Below are 15679 nucleotides of genomic sequence, written 5' to 3'. Positions count from 1 at the left end.
CCACTCGAGGCCTCGGCACTGTACACCAAGGTCTCGGCTATCTTGGGGTTCGTGCCTGTCGAGACCCCTCCACCACGGTGCAGCTTCGACACCGACCAAGTCTCGGCCTCGCGCACAGTTCGTCCACAGTGGCTTGCACGTTCACCGCTGCACCCACTCCGAGGCAGTCCCGGGGCTCCCACGACGCACAGGATCTGATGGGACGGCCACGCCGCCCCAGTGCTCCAAGGACGGACCACTCCGACGACTACGCCGCCACAGGAACAGGCTACAGGGCCCGGACACGCCGCCTCTGTTCACACGACGCCGTATAGTTAGCTCATGTACCGTCCTAGTCCTCCCTTCATGCTATAAAAGGAGAGGACTTGGGCTGTTTGAGAAGAGGAGGAAGAAGAACACCTTGTAACACACACACACGCACATCCCTGCCGCCTGAGAGCAACGTCTCAAGCGGCCCGCACGACACCCTGCCGAGACCTGGGACCAGCTCCCTCTCTCCTTTAGCTTGTAACCCCCTACTACGAGCACCCCGGTGCAAGGAATACAAGATCGATCTCTCAGACTGGACGTAGGGCCTCGATTGCCTGAACCAGTATAAACCTTGTGTCTCTTTGCATCACCATCCGGAATCGGGAGCACGCAGAACAAATTCACTGGTTGGTTGAGGACCCCCGGTCCGAAACACCGACACCAAGCAAACTCTTTTGGTGCACAAGGATCACCCATCCAATTTTTCTTCAGCGCATAGTTTGTGCGAATTGTCATCATGGCCTTGGCTGTTCATAGGGGGATGGAGAGAAAAGGGTAATTCTGAATTTATTCTTTGCTGCACTGTGATCATTCAGAAGTCAGCATGAAAATTTTAATTGATTATCAAAATTTGCATGTCAATGCAAGTTTAGTGTAGCCTGGTTTCTTTTAATCCGAAGACCACACCTAGTTTCATTGGGTTTGAATTGTTAAGGACTGTTCATGAAATGGGCATGGTGTTCCTAGTCTTCTGTTTTCCTTTCACAATCCAGAAGAAGTTGATATGTTATTTTGGTATATCTCCCTGTGGCTATTCTAAAAAAACACTCGACCTGCGGGGGTAAGACAGCCCCCGGACATTGCATTAAGAAGAAGATCTTTTCACGCAGGTCGAGAAAATCGTGTGGCTATTCTAAAACCTCAGAGAACAAAACCAAATATTACGAACTTTGCAATTGCATGTAGAAATCGCAAACTAATGTTTTATGTCATTTTGGTTTGTACTTGATTTTACTTTGCTTACAAACATTACATATAGCTGGCAGCCTGGCACTATCTACTGTTTCATCATAAAAAACGGTATATATATATGGTGTTCGATGTAATCATTTTAACACTTGTTCAAGGAAAAAAAAAGGAAACCGTCTTAACCTGAATGCTTGGTGCTTTCAGATTGTACAAGCGGCAAGTTACCGTCACCAAGGACACATTAATCACTACTCCCTCTGTCTCAAATAAAAGTCATTCTCGCTTCCCAAGAAGTCAGCTTTTTCTAACTTTGATCAATTATATATAAAAGAATATTAATATTTATAATATATAATTAGTATCATTAGATAGATCACTGAATATACTATCATAATAAATTTATTTGGAGACATAAATGTTGCACGTATTTTCTACAAATCTAGTCAAAGTTAAGAAAGTTTGACTTGCACGCATCCCATAACGTCATCTATTCTGGGACGGAGGGAGTATATACTGAGACGAAGAATGGTGTTACCTGGCCAATCTAAAGATCCATCAAGTTGAGTTTGCTGATGTCGTCATCTTTCTGTTGCAGCCTTGCAAGTAATATAATACAAGCCAACATATGGTCAGTTATGGATCTTATATGCTCCTCTGCTCTCTGTAGGGGAGGGAGGGGGGTGTGTAAGTGTGTTGCTTGAGAATGTGAGTTTGTGATCATGATGAGCAAAGTGAGTCAGTGATTCTTTGTTCTACACTTCTGCTGTGCTGCATATGCTTGAGAATGTAAATTTGTGATCATGATGAAGACAGCTACTGCTATGATGTCCAATTTCCATGCAGCGTCATGTAAGAATCCTTGTGCTGGGCCAACTACAATGGCACCTCAAGCGCCACGTCCATTGGGCCCAAATGGGAAGTCGGCCGGGACCCTCGTACATGATGGGCCTGACAACAAGGCTTGATCGGGCCTTTATCGGCCCGACAAGAAACACCTGCTATGGGCCAGCCTCGCCGCCGGTTGACCAGTTCCCAGTGTCGTACCGCTCCGCCGCCGCCAGTTGACCAGTTCACGGCCTCCGCCGCCGGCGGTGAGTTCCACTCTACTGCGCAATCTGCGCTCACTTCTTTCTCAGGCGTTGATCTTGCGCCCTAGAACGGATTGATCTCTGCGAAGATCATATCATCCCCGAGGATCGAGTAAGCATACTAGGTAGGTATCTACTTCAAGGTGTTTGCTTCCTTTCCAGTTTCAGGATTTTGAAACCGGAAGGATTTGAGTACCATGGAGAGCTACGAGCTGGTTTCCTGATTTCTTTTGTTGCAAAATACTTTGACAAGTGGTTAGGTCTAGCATTTACCAGCTGTATCTTGTGGACAGTCAGTCAGTGATAGACTAGCTAGGGATTCGCTGTGACGTCACCATTTAACAGTATTGGTTTGCACTTTGCAGCTGCAGATGGTGTAATGGCTTCTGCGGGAAGCATGTTGATATGCCCCCTTAGACCAAGTCCTCAAAATTAAAACCAACGAACTTAAATGAAGGCCCCCTGTGGGGAAAAAATGTTATACTAGAAAATGACGAAGGCCTATGGCTGAACTGTTTTATTGAGCTGCTGGAATGAATTTCCTCAGAACAAAATTTATCAATTGAACCCCAATTGGTTCAAGAATTGTGTGTTTCATCTAGGTAGCATACATCCAGGACTCTGCCTGAACTCCAGAATTCCTATTTCTGCAGGATGGTCTGAACTTTTAGATGGGAGGGTTCGGATTTGTCAGAAATGTGTGTTTTACACATATCGTAGCAAATCTGAACAGTTAGCAACCTGATCGATCCTGGGGTCCACGTCCAACCAATAAAGCTGACCAACTAATTTTGTGCACAAACTGCATGTTTGTAGTGTTTTCCTTTTGTCAATGGTGGGGTGTATTCATCAGAAGTTTCTCTATGGTGCATTGTTATGTCATTAGCAGACCATGAGTATTTTTCTGCAATGGCAACCTGCCTGATCTGCATTTTTAGTGTAGGTGAATATAACGCTATTATGCTATGGAGTATGGACATAGAGGAATTGAAAATTGCTAATGCACAGACTGCATGTTTGTATCAGGTAGCTGTTGATGAAATTCCTCATTGACATAGTGTTCAGAATAGTATTCTGTATTACCAATTTCTTTGTACAAGGGCTGTATTACAACATGGGTTGTGCTCTGTTCCAAATATTTGATAGGATATACTTGTATGTATTTCTTCATATTCCAGACTTATATCCTTGCTGGTTCTTGAGTCCCTTTGTTTTCTTTGTTTTTGCAACGAGTCCCTTTGTTTTCTTATCTACACCAAACTTTCATGCCCAGTTTGAGTGGCTGTTGATTGAGTTTTTGATGAGTTACGTCCCGGATGATCACTTGGTTGAGCAACGAGCATCAATATGCAAGTCAACACTTGCTGCACTGAGGTCGAGTGTGCTGCTCGGGGCTGAGCTGTAGTAGCCCATTGCATAGGACGCCTCCAGCTCCAAGCTCTCCTTGAGCTCAGCCACAATGTCCGTCATCATCGGTCGCTCTCTTGATGGCTGTTTCAGACACTTGAGTGCCAACTCTGCAACTTTCCAGACAGAGTTGACATCATACTCTCCATCCATCCTTGGATCAGCAATGGTTGCGATATCGCCCTCCAAGAGCTTCTCACGCACCCAGTGTGCAGTGTGGATGCTCTCGGTGTCACTTATGGAAACTGCTGGTGGCTGGCCTGTGATGAGCTCTAGCAGCACGACGCCGAAACTATACACATCACTCTTCTCACTGAGCTGAGATGTATTGTAGTATTCAGGGTCAAGATACCCCAAGGTGCCTGCAGGATGGGTGGTGACATGGGTCGTGGACTCATCGTGTAACACCTCCGTGAGCCCAAAGTCAGCTATCTTTGCTTTAAGAGTAGCAGATAGAAGAATGTTCTTTGGCTTCAAATCCCTATGAATTAGTGGTGGCTGGCATGATTTATGTAGATACTCCAATCCTGCATCCACATGAGGATTCAATTAGTTAACCATTAGTTTGATGGGTAGAAGCTGGACAAACTTTGTCAAAACTCAAAAGTCTTTGGTCTTTGTCAAAACTCAAAAGTCTTTGGTCATTCCATATTTAGTCAGTATAAGCAGCAAGTTAGTACATGCTGGAATATGTTTTTTACTAAATTGTTTCTTATATTTTAGGCGTGCAGTCCTACAAATCTTGGGCAGAGTCGAGAGCAATCTTGAGACGTTGATGCCAAGTGAGGGGTGTAGCAGCAGAGGCTTCTCCTGTGATGAATGATCACAACAAAATGGTTATACCAAGGTCTGATATGCAAAAAGGACACCAAAGTAGCATGTGGTCCTTCGGTGAGAATTGACTAGAATGTATGATAGCAACCATTTTAAATTGGAAGTATGCTTTGGTAGAAGAACCTAGGGCTCTTAATCTATGTAGCCATAAGTATGTTCACAATTGTGATTTTTTTTTCACGAAAGTGAGCACATATTTCATTAAAAGGGAAACCTAAACAGTTCAGATAATAATGCAAAGCTGTAAATAGTGGATAAATAAATAAACACAAAGACATTACCATTGACTTTTCGTACTAGGAAACTAACACAACCAAATATTCTCATGAGCAATAAGAATGTTTTTAAGATATGTCATGAAAATGTATTCAAGGAAGCTGAAATAATGAAATCTAAAGCTCACTAATATGCTGATGTATCTGAGCACCACAGGTAAAGTGAGATTATTCTTGAAAAACTGGGTGTTGCTAATTGACCTCTGAGATGGTCCTCTAGGTTTCCTCCATGCATATATTCATAGACAATGGCCATATGTTTCTTATCCTTGCAATATCCGATCAAGGAAACCAGATTTCTGTGGTGAACTCTAGTCAAGTGTTGTGCCTGCAATATGTGATACGAACATTTGTTCCAGTTTTCAAGTGCACATATAGGATAAAATGCAACTGAACAGCTTATACCTCAGCTAAAAACTCTTTATCCCCTTGTGAGGATGTTTTTGAACGCATCTTGATGGCAACTGGACTTCCATTTTCCAAATAGCCCAGAAAGACAGGACCAAATCCACCCTGTCCTATTGTTCTCTGAAGTTAGCTGTCATGAGCTTGATCTCCGTGTAGGTGAACTCTCTGTTCTCAAATACATTCATCCTGTCTCGAGGGCTGCTAAACCTTGATTTGTTTTCCATCCATGTATCTATAACTGAACAGCATATTATATGAATAAACTTCATTTTTGTACAACTTTAGTAGTTTCTTGAAGAAATCATACCTTGTTTTTTTTCTCATTCTATGTAGGACGTAAAATGCTGCCACAAACAGAGTTACTGCTATTGGAATAGTTGTTGCAATGAGAATTGTTCTGTTGTGTTTCTTGTTCTCTGACTCACAGGTAGAAGCACCATTATCACACAGATCTGGGTTGTTAGCCATCCTGGCATTGGAGCAACATGATCTGAATTAGTTAGTTTAGAGAAAGAAAGTGTGCAATAGTTGTTTCATTCAAGTAGTAGGAGTTAAAGTTATTTCAAAAGAAAGTCTTCAGATTAAGTGAACTCTTGAAATAGGCTGCCTCCATGACACAAACCTTAATACAAGTGATCCTTTTTTATGCTTTTCTAGTAGAACTGCAGGCACTGATCCCCTGAGTTTGTTGCTTGACAAATCACTGCAGAACCCACTACATGTTTAGTATATTGATGCAATTCATCGTAGAAATAATTTTCGGTAAACAGAAATACTTACAGGAATGTCAGTGATGACATTTGCGCTAGAAAATCTGGCACATAACCAGATAGGCTGTTATTTGACAGGTCCCTGGAATTACACAGATCTCGTGAAAATACTAGAGTAGACATGATGACTGACAACAAGTTTCCTTAAGAGAAAACAGTGGCTGAATGTTATAGGTATGGTGGTGAGAATCTGAATGAGATATAAAATTCTTGATGTGTGAGTTACAGCATTCTGTGTGATGATATAGGGCACTCACAGGTATTGGAGGGATTTTAAATCTCCAAAAGAAGAATCAACTGCACCAGTCAACATACACGACGACAAGTGGCTGGAGTTAATCCAACAACAGGTATTACCAGGGCAGGAAAGAATATACATTTTTCTCTGTTATTCTGGAGCAAATCCAATAGTTTTATAATGCTTTTGAAAAAGTGCGGTAGTGATTGTCAGTGTACTACTTACAGTGCTGTTATCCTCGCAGGACCAGATGAAGAATAACTGCAGTTCAAGCCAGCCCAGGCAAATTCTTTCGGTACACAAGGATCACCCATCCAATTTTTCTTAAGTGCATAAGTCATGCGAATCGTCATCATAGCCTTAGCCGTTCAAATGGGGGAAAAAGGTAACTCTGAACCAATGTGTCCACCGACTAACAAATATAATGCTGATGGATGCAAGTTAGTGAAACAATTTTGATAAAGGGGAACAAAGTGTCACACAGAATACCATCTGCATCATCCGTGTGATCTTGGTCATTGGTTGCACAGAATATATCTCCAACGCATTCAGGACCGGCGGAAGCGGGGCGTTTGTCGTGGCGACAAGCGAGATGGCGTGCTGGCCTGATCCCTGCACCGATCTTTTAACAACCTCTGGATCAAGGTACTTGGGGGTGAACCGCCGGCTTCCGTCCCACGTCTCGCCGTCGACAAGGATGTCGAACTGCCTCAGGGAACCGCTCGGCAGTCTCTGCAACTCCGCGAAGTAGAGCAGCAGCAGGTACTTCGAGTTGTCACTGTCACTGCTCAAGGCGGGATCCGGAGCCCACCTGAAATCGATCCGGTTCGTGTTCACCGGAGTGGCGGCACTCTGCAGTACCACCGACGGCTTGTCGAAGTTGCTGCTGGCGTTCGAGACGTGAACCGTGGCTGAGGTTGTTATGTTGGTCCATGTGTCGTCGCCATTGTCGTACCTTTGCCAGAGGCGGTCGTACGGATCGAAGGGGTACCTGTTGTTTGCAAGAGATGAACATTCTGAATGTCAATTTGATTGGTTTCATTAATTTCATCACATGGACGATCATTGCTCACCTGAACAGTTGATAACCGGCTGGCCAGAACTGGTATCGGTTGAAACCGAAGGTGGCTGATGGTTGAGAATGGCTGAGAAGAAGGGACTGCTTGACTGTGGCCTCCGGGTACATGGTCGCCTTGAAGGGCCTCAGGTCAAGCCCAGAGATGAATGGTGTACCCGACCCAATATTCACCAAGCACACCTGACATTTTTTTTATGGTTGATTAACGACATAACCATTAGAACTAACAAAGTTTGATAGTATACAATGCAAGTTACACTAATTCTAGAGATGTAAAAATGGACTTCAACTAGGTTATGGTGAAGATCAACAAATCAACACCTCAAAGAAGGTTAAAAAGGAGTATTGAAGACCTTAGAAGATAAGCAAGAAACTTATTAAGACATCAAGTAAAAGAAGCCTAGACAAATTATACGCAAAGAAACACTTTCATGCAGCATCAGAGAGGTGCACTAGAGTTATCCGGTGAACACCAAAGTGCTAAAACAATAGCACCGGATATCCGGTGGGGTCAGTCCAAGGTAGTGAAGAAGAAAGTGCACTATGTACTTTTGGTGTTGTCAGCGGAGCTTTGCATTGGAGATTCACAACAGAGCCGTTTGACATGTGTTTTACAGAAGGAGAGAGCACCAGAGCTCTCCGGGGTGACATCGGAGAAATATACCAGAACTTTGAGGCGTGTCCAGAGAAGATTTTTTCATTTTATCCCCAAAAATATTAAAAAGAGCCCGTCTCATACTAAATTTCTAGAAACTAGTCCTTTTAGTCACGCCAGAATCAGTTACACGAATGATAACCATAAGGCATCGACATAGCAGAATGTTGAGTCGCATCATGGTGGATAGCGTGACTGACCAGGTGAGTCACGCGAAAATGAATAATGTCACTGAGTAGGTGAGTTACGCCACCACCTGTGGCGTGGGCACACTCATGTGTCCGTTAGTTTAGTATAGGTGTTTGGACTTTTTTTCATCCAAAACAAGGAACCTATATATCTCCAAAATTCTTCAAAATTTTAAGTTGATACTAAGAAATAAGCATGATCTATTTCGTTTGTGTCTGGCATCATACTTTTTATAGTTTTAAAATTAAATTTTGTTTCCCATAATGCTATATTTGAGTCTTAGATTAATCTATTTAGCCTCAAACTGGAGTCCAAAAACCTAGAAAAAAAGTTATCTAATTTAATGCTCAAAAAGTATTATTTTATCATGTAATTTCCTAGTACATGTGTTTAAGTGAAATCCAAAGTTACTTAACAAAGTACATGTTTAGAATTAAGTTTGAATTCAAAACTGAATTGACAAGAATTCGAAACAAACCTTGGTAGATTTAGTGGAAAGCATTGAGCTTTCTGATACCTCGGTAAAAAATACCTTTGTGTGGGAGTTTGTATTCTCTAACCCTTACATTCCACAATTACATTCTTGCATTCCTTATGCTTTTAACTTTCCAGGTTAGTTGATAAAATTAGAATGTAGGGTGCAAAACTTGTTGGCGTTAGATCGAGATTGCAACACTTGGAAAAACCTAGTGCACATGCTTTTGGCCCTAGTTTTTAGGTGACCTAATAACACATGCTTCAACATAACACTTTGACTAACAATATTAATAAGAATATAACATTTCAAATAGAATTAGTTGTATTTTAGTTTGAAGATATTTTCACGGGAAATCTAGCATCATCAAACCTATTATTAGTGTCAACAACTCTATATGATTTTTTTACATATTTTGTTGTTAATAAAGTTTGAAATATTTGACTAATGACAATCCTAAATTGACTTATATTAGTGACATGAGGTAGATATGCTTATCTAGAGACACTTGTAAAGTTTCTCATTAATTAAACGAAGCTTAGTCATTGGGAAAGCTAAACACATCTGCTTTCACCGTCGCTAAAGTCCAAATTAAACTTGCATGTACTGACCTGCAAGAAGTCGGAGGGCGACAAGGCCACCGCCTCGAGAATGTACACGCCGTCGACGGCGGTGACGTGAACGGTGGCCCAGCGGTTGGCACCGAGGTGGAGGTCGAACGCGGGGAGCCGATACAGCCCGTCGTAGTTGCCGTAGTAGAACGCGGCCCTGACGAGGTACCTCCCGCCCGGCGCGACCGGCCGGAGAGTGTAGCAGCTGCGGTGGGCGGCACCGCTGCCGCTGGCGACGGGGAAGTACCGGACGGTCCTGTACTGCTCTGCCAGATCCGGGTAGTTGTACTGCTGCCCCACGCTGGCGTTGAGCCCAGCGTCGGTGAAGCCTGCGTCGGAGACGTAGTGTAAGCGGCTGGAGGACTCGTCGGTGTAGGTCCGGTTGGCCGCGACGCCGCAGTCGATGCTGATGAAACCTGGTCGACGATATGGAAGCGCGCGATCGATGAGAGGTAGATTTCGTACGACCTCGGCGTCGAGGAAGGAGAGCTCATGCAGTCATGCACTCATGCATCTTTACCTGGAGAGTCATCGACGAGCTGGCCATGGACGAGAGGTATAAGCTCCGACGATGATGCTACCAAGCATAGCAGGACCAAGAACTTCATAGGAGCAACAGAAGAAACGTTTTCTCTAGGCAAAAAAATGGTACACATCAAAACCGAAGTAATCTATGAAGTTGACATGGTAATGGTACCATGTATAACTATATATAAGACGCGAAAGGATATTAAAACGCCTGAATTCACATGTATATCAAAGTCAAATACCATAGCACACTGTATGATACAAAGTAATCTATGAAGTTGACATGGTAATGGTACCATGTATAACTATATATAAGACGCGAAAGGATATTAAAACGCCTGAATTCACATGTATATCAAAGTCAAATACCATAGCACACTGTATGATACAATTAGCTGCGGCCATTCTCTAGCTATATATATATTTGCTCTCACATCACATGGGTTCTCTGTCGAGTAACATGATCAGCTTTACTCATGTTCGGGCAGCTACTACCCAATCTTTTTGCAGCTATATATACTACTCTATTTGCAACATGGTTGACTATGAGATGATAACACGTGCACCTCTGCGCGCAGGAGCCGGAGACTATTGATTACCTGCTCGGTGGTTGCGTTTAATTACGCCTTTTTTTTAGCAAAGTTTAATTATGCCTAAGAGATCTGGTTTCTATACTTAGCCATAAAGCCCGATGGCACGGCCCATGGCCCAGCCTTTCGGCACGACATGGTCTCCGTCAGGCCCGGGCCGGCCCGATCTAATCTTGGGGCCGTGCCTGGGCCTCACCCTCGGCACAGCGTGCCGGCCCAGCTTAGCTCGACGCAACGGTCAACACGAGGGGCCCCGACCTGGCTCGTAGGCCCCGCAAGCCCAAGCGCCCACAGTCCCCGCATTCGCCCGTTGTATAAATGGCGCGCCCCTTCTCCCGCCTCTCTCCATCCCCCCTCATTTGCATCAACCTCTGTCACCTCGCTCGCCTAACACTAGCCGGAGAGCGGAAAAAGGGAGCGCTGCCGCCACTCGCCTCCAACCATCGTGGGGCGCCGGCGAGCTTCTCTCGGCTCGTCTGAGCTCGCCTCCTTGCCGGATCTATGACTACGGCCATCAAAGGCGCATCGACGACTCCCCTCGCTTGTCTCCTCCACGCATCCTTCCTCCTTCCTCCGTCTTCGTCTTCGTCTCCAGTCACCGCGCGCCGGATCCAGTCCCGTTTTGGCCATCTATAGTCCCTTCTCTCCCCTCTGATCGTCAATCTCTTCCCCTGCTCAGTCCCTCCACCCTCCTTCTCTTTGTCAGATCCGTCCCCCAAAACCTAGTCTCTCCATCCTCTTCTTGTAGATATGTGGACCTCAATCTTCAATGGCATCTCCGGTGCTCCGGTTGCGTAGGTAAGCCACACTCCTAACCCTATCCCTAACCCTAACTTCGTTTAGCTTGTTCTAACCGTTTGTTTGTGGTTGTGTTTGCAGGTCACAGGCTTCTTGCTGAGCTACGGTAGCCGCCATTGAGGGACCAGACGACCCCAAATTTTTTTATTTCTAACACTTTTTTAAAACTATTTTCAAATTTGACACCGATTTTTTTTTAGAAAAACTAACACTTTTGGCCGCGCCTAGGCTCACGGCGTGGCGTACCAACGCTGCCACGCCATTGAGAGCGGTGACGTGGCCCGGCCTGGCCACACGGCCGGCTGACGTGGCAGGCCTGCCGCGCCACAGATCTCGGTGCGGCAGTGCCGCGCCACGCCGCACGGCGCGGCAGGCCCGACTTAACCGTTGAGCCCTCCTCTTCTCTTCTCTCTATTCGCTGTTCCTCCCGCCCGTGCCAACCGCACCGCCAGCGAGCCACCCGCCCACGCCCCGCTCGCCCGCGCCCGCCTGTGACCCACCCGCCCGCGCCGCCTGTGCCCACTCGCGCCGCCGCCCGCCCACGCCGCCGCTAGCCGCCCGCCCAGCCACTGTCGGCCACGCCTCCAACGAACCCTGGCCACGCCCCCTCCCTCTCTCTTGCTGTTGGGGGTCACCCCTTGGGTTGCCGGCGCCCCTCCCTTGCTGTTGGACCGTGTGGGCGCCGTTGCCGGCCGGCGCCTGGGGTGACCCCCAGCAAGCCCCCCTGTCGTAGACGAGGTATTTCCCCCCTCGAAGACCCTCAATTTTGTGATTTTGGTGATTATTTTTGTAATGAACTGAATAGGGTTAGTGATTTAGTTTAGTTAGGTAGTTAGTTTTTAGGGTTTAGGTTGTATGTTGTAGTATAGTTAGGGTTTAGTGTTCGGTTAGGTAGTTTGTGTTTAGGGTATTGTTAGTTAGGACATTGGGTTTACGGATTGGTTAGGTAGTTAGGGTTTAGTTAGTTTGTAGTAGTAATGGTAGTTAGTATAGATACTAGTTTTCGTATGTTGGTACTTAGTACTGCGTGATACGACCATTTGAACGAGTTGACGAAGTTTGCTCAAATGCTTTTGTAGATGGATTGTTGTGTTCGAGTTGTTTACGGAGGAAGTGTTAGGAAAGAAGATGGTATGTTTGAGGATATGGAAGAAGAATTGAAATGGTTTGATGAACCTCCTAGCGTCAATGACCTTTGTGTCCGTTTGAATACAAAGTTTAGCGGTGATTTCACACTGAAGGGGAGGTTTGATAGTGGGAAGACTAGGGCACACTATGTCTTGATGCCTTTGCGCAACCCTGCTCACTGGTCCCGCTACAATAGGGTGATCTAAGGTTTCAATGTGCCCATGGCTGAGGTGGTGGTTGAGAATGGGTACAGGATGCAGGGTGTCCAAGACGGGCCATCCATTGATGGTGTTGGAGGCAATGAACAAGAATTGGGGGTCGAAGGGGAAGCAACTCAGGGTAACATGGATTTAGGCGGTCAATTGATGCAGGAGCAGTTTCATTCAACTCCAGTAGGTTGTATAAGCAATGACTTTGATGTAAACGAGTTCGAACGGGAAGAGGAGGAGCAGGAGGAGGAGGACAGGATCGGTGATGTAGTTAGCAGTGATTCGGACGATTCGGATGATGACCAAGGAGGTACAGATGCCATGCCAACACCGGTTGCTCCCATGTCAGTACCGGTTCATGTTATGCCCTTACCAGTACCAACTGAGGTACTTCATGCTATGGCGGGTCAGGGCAGGCTAGTCATAGATTTGCCAAAGGATGATACCCCCTACGATTCATGGGGTAGGATTAGCGAAGCACAGCAGTACGTTCCACCACCACCTTACACAGCGACAGAGCTTATGCAACTAAGGCAGGGTAATGTACCTTTCAGTGGCGTTTCGAACTATAGGGATGTCAACATGACAGATATGGCAGTTTGTGACACCGGTCTGCAGATATGTAGCTGTGGCAGAACCGCCTAATCTAATACCCTCTCAAGAGTACTTGTCTTCCACTAGACACTAGGTACCCAAGAGAGAGCACTAAACTATACGATTCTATCGAGCACACACAACAGGAGAACTCGAAAGTCCACATTTTTCCATCAGGATCTCAAATGAGAGATAAAGCTTACAACAATTTTAGCCATTTCTTACATCACTTTTAATACAACATCAGAGTAATTCATCATTTGATAATAACAGCGGAACGCAAAATATTATCAGAGTTTCAGCGGAAATAAAATAATTTAATGACGAGTTAAATATTATCATGAGGAACATTTTATATACATGAAATAATAACACGTTATAAGTTTTCTTTTGTAAATTGTTTTTGTGGAAACTTTAAATAAGCTCTAGATCCACAACGTAAAGGAAATCCTCGCTGAGCACACCGGGAAATAAGCCCTTTTGTTTAATCATAGCGCTCCTGAAAATGTTATAACACTATGTGGACAGGATCTAGTGGCAGATTGACCATGATTTTAGGAACCTATCAAAACTAGTTCCATAATTTTTGGACGCCTACATAATCTTATTTGGAATTTACAATATTACAGTGCAAAAAGAAAAATAAAACAATTTTGAAACGCTGGAAAAGGAAAAAGGGCCATGCGCCGCTTATTCGGCCCAGCGGCCCAACACGGGGCGCGTCCGAGCGCAGTAGGCCAGCCCAGCAAGCGGCCCAAGGCGGAATCCCTCGCACCCGCTGGCTATTTTGCAATAAAGATCTCGATCTATCAATTTATTGCGCGACACTATGCGCACTATTGCAGAAGAGATACGCTTTGCATGTAACACCCTATAAAAACTGGTCTTTGCAACGGCATGCCCCCTGGGCGCGTGCGCGCGACGGAGCGGCGTGCCGACGACATACGGCGGTTACGCCGGCCAACGCCAAGGTTCACCGGCGGCCAGAAGGGGTTGACTACCTATAATACACCAAGGCGGGACCCTGAGAGGCGGTTTGGTGGCTAGCGAGGCACTACAGCGGCCTGGCCACGGCGGCAGGCGGGAACAGCGCCGTTCCGGCGCCGGTGAAGCCGTTCCGACGAGCACGAGCGAGGCCAAAGCGAACGAAAAGATGCTACAGAATCATGGGCTCACCACGGACGCAGCTACGGTGTTGGGTGAAGTGGAGGGAGACCGGGGAAACCTGGCCACGTGCGGCCGCACCGCACGGCGGCACTCCGAGCCCGCATCCTCGCGTCACCACGTCACTGACGGCCGGCCTGGTCAAGATAACGCGAGAGTCGACAAGAGGGAGTCAAGGCGAGTCCCCAAGTACGAGTAATCGAACTGCTACCCACCATACAGGCCTTACCCCCAATTTTACCAGTTCGGCGGCGCGTTTGGCCGGTGGTGAGCAATTCGTTGAGTTCCCAGTCGGTGATACCTGGCCGGGCTTGGGAAGAACAGAGCGGCTGGCTGACCTCCTGAGCTACCTACAAGTGAGAGGAATCGAACTATGAAGCTTTGGGCTAGACTAATTGGAAAGCAGAGGGTGCGGTGCCCAAGCCTTGGTCATGCCGTGGAGGGAGCACGCAAGCGAACCCGGCAGGCTAAAAACGGGGCGGCAGCACGAAGGCGTATGCACGGCGATGGGACGGGAAAAACTTAGCGCGATGCTCTTGAATGGAGTGGTAGAGCCCGAGCGGCGCTCACCGGCGTCGACGAGCGGGGACGAGCGAGGCAGGGGGGTGTCCCATCGCCACTGTGATCGGGTCAAGGCGGCAGTGGCAACACCCAGAGCACGGCGTGGTAGGCGAATCGAAAGGGTGGGACGGCGCCACGTCGGCAAGGTGATCCAGACCACAGTCATGGCTCAATCCCGCGCATGGCCCGACGACCAGAGGGTAGCGTGCGCACAACGACAGCCATCCTAGCGTGGCATGCACGGGGCAGCGCGGTGCGCGGTGCCACCCAAGCGCGCGAGCCGGCCAGTGGCAACAGGCCTGCCACCGCCCGAGCTCGGCGCCAACCACGCTGTGCACACGTGGTGATCGCGCCCATGGGCCAACGGCCAAAACAGTGGTGAGCACGGATTTTAAAGCGTGAAGATCACAAATTAGAGCTCGGTTGACGTTGAAACGAAGGCTCAAGGCCCTAGCAGACGCTAAAGGCTTCTTAACCTGACAAGAAGCACGGCCGGAGGGTGATCAGCAAGGGAGATAAGGAGGTGCCAACATGGGTTCGCCACGCTGAGCGTCGGTTCATGAACAGAGCGTCAACCCAAGGGTTCACAGCACGTTCTAGCGGAGTTTAAGCAAATTTTTCGAGGACAACATGACACGCGACACCACTATGACTTATACCTAGCTTAAGTACCCTCTGAGAAGCAATCAACACTATAAAAACATGCCGCTAGCGTTTAATCATTTTTTGTTAGAAATTACATATCAAAATAACATTGTCTACTACTTTTCCATACTTATAAAGAAATAAAAAAAATCAAGGCTACAGCTAGAACCTACAGCCCTTAGCACTTTTGCCCTAATTTTTAAGAGGTATAAACCT

The 15679-nt window shown here is 46.5% G+C and overlaps 1 pseudogene; it reads right to left on the bottom strand.

Moving 5' to 3' along the window:
- Positions 1-3300: 3300 nt before the first annotated feature.
- LOC136504486 (probable LRR receptor-like serine/threonine-protein kinase At1g05700) lies at positions 3301-14881 on the bottom strand (annotated as a pseudogene).
- Between the last annotated feature and the right edge of the window lie 798 nt (positions 14882-15679).

The sequence above is a fragment of the Miscanthus floridulus genome, chromosome 14, assembly GCF_019320115.1.
Source record: "Miscanthus floridulus cultivar M001 chromosome 14, ASM1932011v1, whole genome shotgun sequence".
Classification (NCBI taxonomy): Eukaryota; Viridiplantae; Streptophyta; class Magnoliopsida; order Poales; family Poaceae; genus Miscanthus; species Miscanthus floridulus.
Note: the sequence above shows the minus strand (reverse complement) of the source record. Positions and strands in the feature narration are given on the sequence as shown.